This window comes from Salmo salar, chromosome 09, assembly GCF_965601325.2.
Source record: "Salmo salar chromosome 09, fSalSal1, whole genome shotgun sequence".
Lineage (NCBI taxonomy): Eukaryota > Metazoa > Chordata > Actinopteri > Salmoniformes > Salmonidae > Salmo > Salmo salar.
In genome coordinates, this window is record NC_138299.1 from 83,776,410 (window position 1) to 83,790,914 (window position 14,505).

The window sequence follows — 14,505 nt, forward strand, 5'->3', positions numbered from 1 at the left end:
ATGAGAGCTCACTTCAACTTCCACGGTCACCTCACCTGACACTCATGCATATGAGACATCTTTTAGAAGAGGTGCCTCCAGTATAGAAGTGCTTTTATAGCACTACAGTATATTGATGAGTAAACTTGAGATTCTATAAGGTGTTGGCCAACAGTGTTAATATTGACTCAATATGAGTCTATGCAACAGCCTCATTTAGTCAAACCTAAGTATTTGTAATAGATTCTGAATTTCCCACAACTCTTTCTGTCAAATCCTCTAAAGGTGTAACATAGAGGGCACCCACAAAGGCAGTTGCTTGGAGACAAGATTTGGGGGCATGTCCTCAGTACAGTGGTAAGTCCCTACCCAGTGTGTGAGAGGAGAGAGAGGTAACCCCCTCTGTCACCTGAGAGGTAAGAGAGAGTGACTGGCAATCGCTTCCTCTCGACGCCAGCCCTGCCACGCTTCATGTGGGGAAGACGCCCTGCCATCGTGTGTGTGTCCTGACAAGATGTAGACTCAAAGCCCAAGTCTCCCAGAGCTTTTGACTCCACTGAAACAAATGTGTTTATTGTCCGGTGGTGTCACATGGCATATAAAGGCAAACAGAACATGCTGGTGCCTAGTGACAGGCTAAACATCCTGCTTTTTCCCTTTAGCTCATTATCACACACTCCTCTTCTCCTGTCCTCTCCTCTTCATGTCCTCCCCGCTCCTCTTCTCTCCTCTCCTCCTTCTGTCCCTCTCCTCTCCTCCTCCTGTCACTCTCCTCTCCCCCTATCCTCCCCCTCTGTCACGTCTGCTCCTGCTCTCCCCCCCCCCCCCCGGGCGCTTGAGGGCGCCAGGCTGTCCTGCATCACGCATTCCCATCATCTATTACGCACACCTGCCTTCCCTCGTCACGTGCATCAGCGATATTGGACTCACCTGGACTCACTCATCACCTGTTATTACCTCCCCTATATTTGACAGTTCCCCAGCTCTGTTCCCCGCTGCTGCATTGATTGTCTTTTGTTTGTGTTACTTGTTTGCTGACGCTGTTCCTGTCTCGTTCCATGTCCGTTATTTATTCAATGTTTTACTCCCCGCACCTGCTTCGTTTCTCCAGCATCATTCCATGCGACAGAATGCAGAAGCCATCACACGAGGCATCGGGGACTACTGGCGTTCCGGTTGGTATGGAGGCATAGGCTCTGGGTCGCCACCGATGGAACCGGGGATGCCTAGCCAGCTCGTCGGGCTTCCACGCCTTAGCTGGCTCGAGAGGTTTCCTTGCTCTGGTTGGCACGGATGGCGTCAATCCCACGTCGGGCCTCAGCTGGATCGTCAGTTCTTGTTCACCCAGCTGGTCTAGGAGTTTTTTTGTTTTGTTTTGTTGGTGACGTCGGGGTGGATTCCGCCGCCGATGGAACCGGGGGTGCCTAAGTCAGCCCGTCGGGCTTTCACGCCCTGGCTGGCTCGAGAGGTTTCCTTGCCTCGATTGACTCGGCGGCTTCCCATCCCACGTTATACTTCACCATATCATCGGGCTCCCTCTCTGCAGCGGGATCGACAGACGTCTTGTCTCAGCCGGCTCGCCAGGCTCTCACGCTCCTGCCGGTTCGTTGGGCTTCCACACCCCAACCGGCTTGCCCAGCGCCCATGTCTCGACCGGTTTGCCCAGGTGGGACGCCGGGTGGTGCCCCTGGGGGGGGGGGGTACTGTCACATCTGCTCCTGCTCTCCTCCCCCCGGTGCTTGAGCGCTCCAGGTTGCCCTGCATCACACACTCCCATCATCCATTACGCACACCTGCCTTCCCTCGTCACGCACATCAGCAATATTGGACTCACCTGGACTCACTCATCACCTGTTATTACCTTATATTTGGTAGTTCCCCAGCTCTGTTCCCCGCTGCTGCATTGATTGTCTTTCGTATGTGTTACCTGTTTGCTGACGCTGTTCCTGTCTTGTTCCATTTCTTATTAAATGTTTTACTCCTCATACCTGCTTCGTCTCTCCAGCGTCATCACATGTGACATCCTCTCCTCTCCTCTCCTCTCCTCTCCTCTCCTCTCCTCTCCTCTCCTCTCCTCTCCTCTCCTCTCCTCTCCTCTCCTCTCCTCTCCTCTCCTCTCCTCTCCTCTCCTCTCCTCTCCTCTCCTCTCCTCTCCTCTCCTCTCCTCTCCTGTCTCTATCCTCTTCCTGTCCCTCTCCTCCTCCTGTCTCTCGCCTCTCCTCCCTCGTTTTCCTCTGCTGCTTCTGTAACTTTATCCTCCTCCTCCTGTCCTTGTCTCCTCCTCCCTGTCCCTCTCCTCTCCTCCTTCTTTTCCTCCTGTCCTCTCCTGTTCCTCTCCTCCTTCTCCTCCTGTCCTCTCCTCCACCTGTCCCTCTTCTCTTCCTGTCCCTCTCCTCCTCCTGTTTCTCTCCTGTCTCTCCCCTCTCCTCCATCTGTCCATCTCCCCTCTCCTCCTTCTGTCTCTCTGCTTTCCCCCTCCTGTCCCTCTCCTCCTCCTGTCCCTGCCCTGCCCTCCCCTCCCCTCCTGTCCCTCTCCTCTCTTCCCATCTACCACCCTCTCCCCTTTCCTCTCCCCTCCTCCTATCCCCTCCCCTATGTAAACCTGTAAGATACAGTTGAAGTCGGAAGTTTACATACACCTTAGCCAAATACATTTAAACTCAGTTTTTCACAATTCCCAACATTTAATCCTAGTAAAGATTCCCTGTCTAAGGTCAGTTAGGCTCACCCCTTTATTTTAAGAATGTGAATGTGAATAATAGTAGAGAGAATTATTTATTTCAGATTTTATGTCTTTCATCACATTCCCAGTGGGTCAGAAGTTTACACACTCAATTAGTATTTGGTAGCATTGCCCTTAAATTGTTTAACTTGGGTCAAACGTTTTGGGTAGCATCCTACAAGCTTCCCACAATAAGTCGGGTGAATTTTGGCCCATTCCTCCTGACAGAGCTGGTGTAACTGAGTCAGGTTTCTAGGCCTCCTTGCTCGCACACACTTTTTCAGTTCTGCCCATTCATTTTCTATAGGATTGAGGTCAGGGCTTTGTGATGGCCACTCCAATACCTTGACTTTGTTGTCCTTAAGCCATTTTGCCAAAACTGTGGAAGTATGCTTGGGGTCATTGTCCATTTGGAAGACCCATTTGCGACCAAGCTTTAACTTCCTGACTGATGTCTTGAGATGTTGCTTCAATATATCCACATCATTTTCCTGCCTCATAATGCCATCTATTTTATGAAGTGCACCAGTCCCTCCTGCAGCAAAGCACCCCCACAACATGTTGCTGCCACCCCCGTGCTTCTCGGTTGGGATGGTGTTCTTCGGCTTGCAAGACTTCCCCTTTTCCTCCAAACATAACGATGGTCATTATGGCCAAACAGTTCTATTTTTGTTTCATCAGACCAGAGGACATTTCTCCAAAAAGTATGATCTTTGTCCCCATGTGCAGTTGCAAACCGTAGTCTGGCTTTTTATGGCGGTTTTGGAGCAGTGGCTTCTTCCTTGCTGAGCGGCCTTTCAGGTTATGTGGATATAGGACTCGTTTTACTGTGGATATAGATACTTTTTTACCATTTTCCTCCAGCATCTTCACAAGGTCCTTTGCTGTTGTTCTGGGATTGATTTGCACTTTTCGCACCAAAGTACTTTCATCTCTAGGAGACAGAACGCATCTCCTTCCTGAGCAGTATGACGGCTGCGTGGTCCCATGGTGTTTATACTTGCGTACTATTGTTTGTACAGATGAACGTGGTACCTTCAGGCATTTGGAAATTGCTCCCAAGGATGAACCAGACTTGTGGAGGGCACACAGTTTTTTTCTGAGGTCTTGGCTGATTTCTTTTGATTTCCCCATGATGTCAAGCAAAGAGGCACTGAGTTTGAAGGTAGGCCTTGAAATACATCCACAGGTACACCTCCAACTGACTCAAATTATGTAAATTAGCCTATCTGAAGTTTCTAAAGCCATGACATCATTTTCTGGAATTTTCCAAGCTGTTTAAAGGCACAGTCAACTTAGTGTATGTAAACTTCTGACCCACTGGAATTGTGACACAGTGAATTATAAGTGAAATAATCTGTTTGTAAACAATTGTTGGAAAAATTACTTGTATCGTGCACAAAGTAGATGTCCTAACCGACTTCCCAAAACTATAGTTTGTTAACAAGAAATTTGTGGAGTGGTTGAAAAACAAGTTTTAATGACTCCAACCTAAGTGTATGTAAACTTCCGACTTCAACAGTACATCTATTACTTCAGTATTCCTGCACATTGTAAATATTGTATTGGAACTTACCCTGTATATACAGTAGCTTCTTACTTTCTCGTGTTCTTCTTTTTATTTATTTTGTGTGTTTCTTCTACCTTATGTTTTTTGTGTGCTACATTGATATGTACTGCATTGTTGTACTGTACTTGTGCACGTTACATTAAAACTTGAAACATGAAACTTTGGTCAAAAATTATACTCTCTCTGATGCACATAGTTTTCTGTTGTCAGAAAACCACCTAGTATTACACTCCTGGCCTATGTTTTGAGAAGTAGCAATTCTATCTGCTGGACTAAACTGCTCTTTACTCTACCATGTTTCCTGAATGAGTGCACTCATATGTCGCCCCCAAAAGAACACAAATATACTTTTTTCACAATTTCTCTCCACCTAAGAAAAGAGAAATTGGTCACACTGATCTGGGGAAATAGCAGGACAAGGCCCATGTGAACACATCCAATTTCATGATGAGTTATGAGAATAAAATAAACAGGTCATGGGGTTTCCACATGGGTAAGAAGGTAACCGAGTGGCTGGAGTATGGAGGCAGAACTGACAGGCCTAGCTGATAAGGCATGAGAGAGGAAGAGTGAGAGAGAGAGGGGGGGGGAGAGAGAGAGAGAGAGAGAGAGAGAAGGGGAGAGAGAGAGGGGGGAGCAGGAGCGAGGGAGAGAGAGAGGAAGAGAGAGGGAGAGAGGGGGAGAGAGGGTCAGGATGTGCATGGCCCATCATCTTTCTCAATGTTGACTTAACTGGCTGTGGAAAGTGTTACAATATTCCAATGAGGTTCGGAGATGCATGACCGTGGTAACTCGCCTCTCACAGTGACAGCAATGACTGTTAAATTTAGCCTGAATGCAATGTTCTTTCATGAGAGGCATTTTACTTTGAAATGCATTATAAAATATTTATGACCAGGTTGCTGGCTGTGGAGGGAGAGAAGAGGCTTTTTTTGGTCATAGTGGTTTTTGGGCACAAATCTGAGCCTTTGCCAAGGCTTAGCCTCCCCTCCATTCTGATTTACTATTGTACTGTACCACTACTATACTGCAGGCTATTCAGGAGCAGATTGGCCCTACAGGCTCCTTCAAGGCCTTGTTGTTGCCTCATTTCAAGTTTTAAGTTAGTTTTATTAGTCGCATGTATGGGATACACATGGTATACACCGTCCAATGAAATGCTTGCTGCAGGTTCCTTCTCGACAATGCAACAACAATAAGAAATAATAAAAGATAAGAATACGAACATAAAGTAAATGGCTCAGTAGACTAGAATAAACATTTTATAATAAGTATAATACAGGAAGGCAGAGCTTATAGGGGTGGCAGGGTAGCCTAGTGGGTACAGCGTTGGACTAGTAACTGAAAGGTTGCAAGTTCGAATCCCTGAGCTGACAAGGGACACATCTGTCGTTCTACCCCTGAACAAGGCAGTTAACCCACTGTTCCTAGGCTGTCATTGAAGATAATAATTCATTTTTAACGGACTTGCCTATTGTCCAATACTTAGACGTGTTTTGGGGAAGGGGGGATGGGGGGCAAGTTTATTTGTATATATGTGTGTGTGTGTGTGTGTGTGTGCGCGTGTGTGTGTGGATGATTTTGTATCAGCGTGAGTGAGTGCATGTATTCAAAGGTGCACAGAGTCAGTGCAGGTGATCAGTCCAGTTCAATTATTGAGCATTCTGATGGCTTGTAGATAGAAACTGTCTATGAGCCTGTTGGAATCAGACATCATGCTCCAATACCATTTGCCCGACGGTAAGGGAGTGAACAATTCGAGGCTGGGGTGTGTGGGGTCCTTGATGATGCTGCGGGCCTTCCTCAGGCACCGTTTCGAGTAGATGTCCTGGATGGGTGGGAGCACGGTCCCAGTGATGTACTGGGCTGTCTTCACCACACGCTGGTGGGCCTTGCGGTCGTGGACAGCGCAATTCCCATACCAGGTCATGATGCAACCGGTCAGGATGTTCTCGATGGTGCAGCGGCAATATTTGGAGAGGACCCGGGGTAGCATACCAAATGTCTTCGGCCGCCTTAGGAAGTAGTAACGCTGTTGCGCCCTCTTGACAAGAGTCGTGGTGTTGTTGGTCCATGTCAAGTCCTCCGTGATGTGGACGTCGAGGAACTTACAACTGCTAACTCTCGCTACTGCAGTCCCGTTGATGTGGATCGGGGCATGTTCCCTCCTCTGCTATAAATGGCTAGCAACACCATTTATATTCCTTCTCTAAGCTAGTCTGCAAGTATTTTAACATATTATTATCCAAGTGTCTCCCAACATCCCCAACAGTCTCGTCACTGAGTCTACTATAGCTATATTTTACGCACATTGCAACTCCTCTGTTTCACTTAAACCTATAACCAAACAGGACACAGGGCAATGCACTTTAAGGGTGGAGGGGCAGTGGAATTGAGACCAAGGACGAGCCCCCTGCCCCCTGGAAGCCTAAGTGTCCTGAGTGACATCTCTGTGTGCTTGAAGCTAACTAATGCAGGCCTTGTCTGACCCTGACTCGGCTCACCAACCAACCAGCAGCACCCTAACATGGCATTTGATTCAACAGGTCAGCACCCCAGGCAGCTTGTAAACTATGTGGAATCCAGCTCCAACATTACACCACTCATGCACGCCTAGTGCTTAGCTTAGCAGAAGGGCATGTGAGTGAGTGAACAAACAATGGCTCAGTTAACTGACAAGACAAGCATCATATTCTCTCTGCCAATTCACATCTCACTGAAGCAGTTTTCTTTCAGCTTAGCAGATCACTTTAGCTTGCTGCTACTGCCTCTATTGTGGCTTTGTTCGTTGAATACTGTTGTTTAGTGAAGCACAGTACTGTTTTGGTCTTTGAATTGCACGTAAAATAATGTGTGTGTGTGTGTGTGTGTGTAGCAACGGTTATCAAAATTGTTAAGGTTCTAATATATGCAATAGTTGTACAATGGATGAAGACACCCCAAACATTAAGACATTTTTAAATCCATCATATATTGACTGATTTATAGCACATAAAACATTTTACTGGCACAGACAAACAATGAATGGGAGTTCAGGGATTTTGGTGGGAATTCAGGTATTACATTTGCTGTCAAATTGCATGTGTTTTCTTAGAATGCACTCATATATACATAAAAATATATATTTTGTGTTAAAATAAAGAAAATGGTATGTGCCTCATTTGCATAAAACCACAGGGTGGGTTTGCAAATCTGAATAGATTAACATAAAGAGGAGGAACATGGCCGCAACCACTAAAAAATAGCTCTGTCTAGGCTTAACTGCACTCACTTGCGCTGTCTAGACTGCCTCATTCATTACTGTTGTTTTCATGCTCGGTTGCAAAATTCAACAAGTGTATCAGGATACCCTCAGATTAAAAAACAACCACTTGGCTCTAGATTACACCTATGTATACACAGTGCTGAATTTGTGAATCAGGAGGTGCCAGAACAAAAAGTGAGCGCTAGAGTGAGGTGACCTGGGGAGTTCTGGGCTACAGGAACACATAAAAAAAATCACATTTATGATAAAGCATTGCATGCATATCGTCACATTTGCTAGTGGCATGAAGCAGTACACCAGAGGCACTTACAGAAGTTGCAGACGTGAAGAACATTTTTAGTAGCCTAGGGTCCGTGAAAAATGTTGCCTATATAAATGCATTTCATGCAATTCTACTTCATTTTACATGACTGGAGACTTTGGAAGAATATTTTTTTAATACCGCACAAATTATTGAAATGGCAGGCACCAACAAACTGAAAATCTGAGAAAAATTAAAACAACCTTGTCTTGAATCCATCAATAGCCTAGGACTATGTGTGTGGATACATATTGTAGGCTACAATATGAGGAGGACATTATAGTCCTAAAAATGCTTTACAGTTTCACTAACTCACCCAATGATGCGCAGCTCACTTGCTGGTGATAGCCGATGTGCTCATGCCAAAAGCCTATCTCTCTTTCTCTCTCTCTTTTGTGAAACAATATTTGGAAGTTGATCAAATATTTTGGTAGCCTAAAGCATAGAGTCTTCTCTTTTCAGAAGGAGCCATTCGCTTTCCAACCTGTGTTTTCCCTCAATTGTATTTTAAATATTCCTGTTTTGTCTGCATGCTTTTTTTTCACTGACAGACTTGCCGCATGTTCCCGACTATAGGCTATTCCTTGTTATTGGGCTACAATCCGCAGCTAGGCTAATTTAAAAAAAAGCTCCTCTGTGGCTAAATTATAGGCATTCTCATAGTGTAGTTGGCTATTCTGAATGATTTCATTTATTTCTGAACAGACAGCAGTAATTCTATAAATTTGGCAAATGTATTTTAATTTATCAGGGGTGCTGCAGTTCAGAACCCTTCTATAAGGAAAGAAATTATGAAGTGAAATGATGGAGAGATGAGAGTTGCAGGCTCATGTCTATCAGAGCAGAGAGGGATCATAGAACATGAATCTAATTCTAGTTACGTGAGAGATACTGGCGCACTTCTCACACAGCCACGGCAACGTGTTGGTCTCAAACATAGGTTACAATGTTGCGCAAACCATAAATTACGTTTTTTGTGGGGGCAGGAAAATTAACAAAGAGGTCATTTCAATGAACTTTGAACTATTCTGTGAAAAGTGAAAATAATTGTTCATGCCACAAGAGGTACCGGAGCTGGCCAAATAGGTTCCAGAACAAAACAGTCCAAAACGGAGAGGTGCCGGATCCCGTTCCGGTAGGATCCAGCTCAAATTAAGCACTGTTTATACAGTTTAAGTCGGAAGATTACATACACCTTAGCCAAATACATTTAAACTCAGTTTTTCACAATTCCCAACATTTAATCCTAGTAAAACTTCCCTGTCTTAGGTCAGTTAGGATCACCACTTTATTTTAAGAATATGAAATGTCAGAATAATAGTAGAGAGAAGGATTTATTTAAGCTTTTATTTCTTTCATCACATTCCCAGTGGGTCAGAATTTACATACACTCAATTAGTATTTGGTAGCATTGCCCTTAAACTGTTTAACTTGGGTCAAACGTTTCGGGTAGCCTTCCACAACCTTTACACAATAAGTCGGGTGAATTTTGGCCCATTCCTCCTGACAGAGCTGGTGTAACTGAGTCAGGTTTCTAGGCCTCCTTGCTCGCACACACTTTTTCAGTTCTGCCCACACATTTTCTATAGGATTGAGGTCAGGGCTTTGTGATGGCCACTCCAATACCTTGACTTTGTTGTCCTTAAGCCATTTTGCCACAACTTTGGAAGTATGCTTGGGGTCATTGTCCATTTGGAAGATCCATTTGCGACCAAGCTTTAACTTCCTGACTGATGTCTTGAGATGTTGCTTCAATATATCCACATAATATTCCCTCCTCATGTTGCCATCTATTTTGTGAAGTGCACCAGTCCCTCCTGCAGCAAAGAACCCCCACAACATGATGCTGCCACCCCCGTGCTTTACGGTTGGTATGGTGTTCTTCGACTTGCTAGCCTTCCCCTTTTCCTCCAAACATAACGATGGTAATTATGGCCAAACAGTTCTATTTTTGTTTCATCAGACCAGAGGACATTTGTCCAAAAAGTACGGTCTTTGTCCCCATGTGCAGTTGCAAACCGTAGTCTGGCTTTTTATGGCGGTTTTGGAGTAGTGGCTTCTTCCTTGCTGCGCGGCCTTTCAGGTTATGTCTATATAGGACTCGTTTTACTGTGGATATAGATGCTTTGTACCTGTTTCCTCCAGCATTTTCACAAGGTCCTTTGCTATTGTTCTGGGATTGATTTGCACTTTTCGCACCAAAGTACGTTCATCTCTAGGAGACAGAACGCGTCTCTGAGCGGTATGACGGCTGCGTGGTCCCATGGTGTTTATACTTGCGCACTATTGTTTGTACAGGTGAACGTGGTACCTTCAGGTGTTTGGAAATTGCTCCCAAAGATGAACCAGACTTGTGGAGGTCTACAATTGTTTTCTGAAGTCTTGGCTAATTTCTTTTGAGTTTCCCATGATGTCAAGCAAAGAGGCACTGAGTTTGAAGGTAGGCCTTGAAATACATCCACATGTACACCTCCAATTGACTCAAATGATGTCAATTAGCCTATCAGAAGCTTCTAAAGCCATGAGATCATTTTCTGGAATGTTTAAAGGCACAGTAAACTTAGTGTATGTAAACTTCTGACCCACTGGAATTGTGATACAGTGAATTATAAGTGAAATAATCTGTCTGTAAACAACTGTTGGAAAAACGACTTGGGTCATGCACCACCAACTTGCCAAAAGTCCTAACCGACTTGTCAAAACTATAGTTTGTTAACCTCTTGACGGTCGCCTAGGATAGGGGGTGCTACAGCGATTTTAGAAAAAAAATTATGCCCATTTTAAACGGCCTCCTACTCAAACTCAGAAGCTAGGATATGCATATAATTAATACTTGTGGATAGAAAACACCCTAAAGTTTCTAAAACTGTTTGAATGGTGTCTGTGAGTATAACAGAACTCATATGGCAGTCAAAACCCCGAGACCAATCGTAACAGGATGTGGAATTCTGAATTGCGGACTCAACTTCATCACTTTGCCTATAAATCACACCGTGAGCAATGGTTCATTGAGCACTTCCTATTGCTTCCACTAGATGTCCCCAGTCTTTACAAAGTGGTTTGAGTCTCCTACTGTGAAAACTGACAGAATGAGAGGCTGTGGAAAGTGGTCACATGAGGACGGCCATCACCATTATGATGCCGGCGCCCCTGGCTACCCTCCCCTTTCGAAACGTTTAGAAAGACAATGCAATCGTCCCCCTTGAATCTTATTGGAGCTCTGGTTGAAAAAGGCCCTAAAGATTTATGTTATCCTGTTAGGGCTAGGGGGCAGTATTGACACGGCTGGATAAAAAACATACCCGATTTAATCTGGTTACCACTCCTACCCAGTAACTAGAATATGCATATACTTATTACATATGGATAGAAAACACCCTACATTTTCTAAAACTGTTTGAATGGTGTCTGTGAGTATAACAGAACTCAAATGGCAGGTCAAAACCTGAGAGATTCCTTTACAGGAAGTGGCCTGTCTGACCATTTCTTGAACTTCTTTTCCATCTCTATCATTTACTAAGGATCTCTGCTCTAACGTGACACTTCCCACGTCGTCCATAGGCGCTCAGAGCCCGGGAAAAAACAGAATGTCGTCATTCCAGCCCCAGGCTGAAACACATTATCGCCTTTCTCAAGTGGCCGATCAAGGGACACTGGCCTTATGCGCGTGACCCCGACCGCCCCCGCCTTTGGGATTTTTTCCTCTGTTTGCCGAAAAGGAGATTCCCTGTCGGAATATTATCGCTTTTCTACGAGAAAAGTGTCGTAAAAATTGATTTTAAACTGCGGTTGACATGCTTCGAAGTACGGTAATGGAATATTTAGAATTTTATTGTCACGAATTGCGCCATGCGCGCGACACTTCTTTACTATTTCGGATAGTGTCTGGAACGCACGAACAAAACGCCGCTATTCGGATATAACGATGGATTATTTTGGACCAAACCAACATTTGTTATTGAAGTAGCAGTCCTGGGTGTGCATTCTGACGAAGACAACAAAAGGTAATCAAACTTTTATAATAGTAAATATGATTATGGTGAGTGCTAAACTTGCCGGGTGTCTAAATAGCGAGCCCGTGATGCCTGGGCTATGTACTTAGAATATTGCAAAATGTGCTTTCACCAAAAAGCTATTTTAAAATCGGACATATCGAGTGCATAGAGGAGGTCTGTATCTATAATTCTTAAAATAATTGTTATGCTTTTTGTGAACGTTTATCGTGAGTAATTTAGTAAAATGTTAGCAAATTCCCCGGAAGTTTGCGGGGGGTATGCTAGTTCTGAACGTCACATGCTAATGTAAAAAGCTGGTTTTTGATATAAATATGAACTTGATTGAACAAAACATGCATGTATTGTATAACATAATGTCCTAGGGTTGTCATCTGATGAAGATCATCAAAGGTGAGTGCTGCATTTAGCTGTCTTCTGGGTTTTGGTGACATTATATGCTGGCTTGAAAAATGGGTGTCTGATTATTTCTGGCTTGGTACTCTGCTGACATAATCTAATGTTTTGCTTTCGTTGTAAAGCCTTTTTGAAATCGGACAGTGTGGTTAGATTAACGAGAGTCTTGTCTTTAAATGGCTGTAAAATAGTCATATGTTTGAGAAATTGAAATAATAGGATTTTTAAGGTTTTGAAAATCGCGCCACAGGATAGCAGTGGCTGTTACGTAGGTGGGACGAATTCGTCCCGCCTAGCCTAGAGAGGTTAAACAACGTTTGACATGTTTGAACGAACCTAAATATAAAAAAATGCATTTTATTGAAAGAGGAGTCCCGCGGCCGACGGAGCTTTTGGAGCAGCCTTCAGAACGTGCTAACAAGAACAAGCTATTGGGACATAAAGGATTAACTTTTTCGAACGAAAATACATTTGTTGTGGACCTGGGATTCCTGGAAGTGCTTTCTGATGAAGATAATCAAAGGTAAGGGATTATTGACAATAGTATACAAGAGTAGATTTGATATGCGATTGTTCCAAGATGGCGCTGACCTGTAACGGTAGCCTATTTTTCTGAGTATCGCATCCCCTTTTATCGCAAAGTGTGATTACCCAGTAAAGTTATTTTTAAATCTGGCATTGCAGGTGCTTTCAAGAGATGCTAATCTATAAATCTTAGAATGACAATATTACATTTTTAAATGTTTCACCGGATGCATTTGAGGGAAAATAGTTAGTCAACGTCACGCGCCGATGTAAAATGCTGTTTTTATATATAAATATGAACTTTATCGAACAAAAGAATGCATGTATTGTGTAACATGATGTCCTAGGAGTGTCATCTGATGAAGATTGTCAAAGGTTAGTGCTGCATTTAGCTGTTTTTTGGTTATTTGTGATGCATGTGGTTGGTCGGAAAATGGCTATGTGGCTACTTTTACGATATACTCCTCTGACATAATCTAATGTTTTGCTTTTGCTGTAAAGCTTTTTTGAAATCGGACAGCGTGGTTCGATTCAGGAGAGGTGTATCTATAAAACGATATAACATAGTCCTATATTTGAAAAAATATATATATTACATTTTGTTATGCTAATGGCGATAGGATTTTTCGCTGGATGTCGAGCCCGACCAGGGGTTAACAAGAAATTTGTGGAGTGGTTGAAAAACAAGTTTTAATGACTCCAATCTAAATGTATGTAAACTTCCGACTTCAACTGTACATACTTTACATTGTTTGCAAGATCAGACACTATAATCTGAATGTTAATTTTCAGAAGTTGCTTTCATTTCAGCTCATCGAAATTGTAAACATTTAATCTGTATTAAATTATAACTTTTTCAGTTCCACATAAAATGAACCCATCAAAATAAAGTTATCTTTCACCTCTTTCTTTGGATGTAAGTGTCGAGATGATGCGTTAAATCGCAGACGAAGCTTTAGCGTTCTTATAGATGCTACGGAAAGACAATGGGGGTGTTTAACAGGTCATTAGAAAAATGTCTGATCACTGCTCTTCGTACTTGGCGACTTCAACCTCCTGACATCTGCATTCGTTTAATTTCTTTCCAACTCTCTCTTTCCCCTCCTTACCTCTTTTGACCTCCGCCTTTTCCAATCCCCTCCAACTCACAAGGCAGGCAATGTGCTTGACCTCATATTTACTAGAGGCTGCTCGCCTACTAATCTCACTGAAACCCCCTCCAGATCTCTGATCACTACTTTATTTCCTTTTCTGTCTCCCTTTCCTCCAAACCTAACCACTCAGCCCCTACCCAGATGGTCTCCCTTTCCTCCAACCCTAACCACTCAGCCCCTACCCAGATGGTTATGCAGCGTCGCAATTTTCGCTCTCTCTCTCCCACTACTACTCTTCTATCCTACCATCTCTCCCTGCTGCTAAATCCTTCTCCCTCTTGTCTCTTGATTCTGTCTCTTCGACCCTGCTCTCCTTCCTTTCCGCATGCTATGACTTCCACTGTCCCCTTTCCTCCTGCTCCGTGGCTGAGTGACCAATTGAGAGCTTACAGAACAGGGTTGCAGGTAGCTGAGCGAAAATGGTGGAAAACTAAACTTCCAGGGGACCTATCATCCTTTCACTCTATCCTCTCTACCTTCTCTTCCTCTGTATCCACTGTTAAAGCCACTTTCTACCACTCACAATGTTAAGCTTCTGCCTCTAACCCCAGGAAAATCTTTTCCACCTTCCCCTCCCTCC